We start from the raw sequence: 379 nt of genomic DNA on the forward strand, positions 1-379 counted from the left end.
CAATAACACTATCTGAGTTCTGAGTTCCTATGGATGCCAATCATTCTGAACCTCAAAGGATAGAGTGAGATGCCAAAACTGTTCAGAGGCAAAAAGCTACTAGTCCCGCTCATCTAATTGGAGCTTAGTTTCTTTGATATTTTGAAGTCTATAGTATATTCTCTTCTTTTTATCTTATTTGATTTTCAGTTGCTTGAGAACAAGCAACAATTTAAGTTTGGTGTTGTGATGAGCGGATAATTTGTACGCTTTTTGGCATTGTTTTTAGTATGTTTTAGTTAGTTTTTAACTCCAAGAAGAGTCTCTACACGAAAATGCTTCAATGCTCAGCCCAAGCACACACCAAGTGGGCCCGGAAGTGGATTTTTATGTCATTTAC

The sequence above is a fragment of the Arachis duranensis genome, chromosome 2 (assembly GCF_000817695.3).
Source record: "Arachis duranensis cultivar V14167 chromosome 2, aradu.V14167.gnm2.J7QH, whole genome shotgun sequence".
Classification (NCBI taxonomy): Eukaryota; Viridiplantae; Streptophyta; class Magnoliopsida; order Fabales; family Fabaceae; genus Arachis; species Arachis duranensis.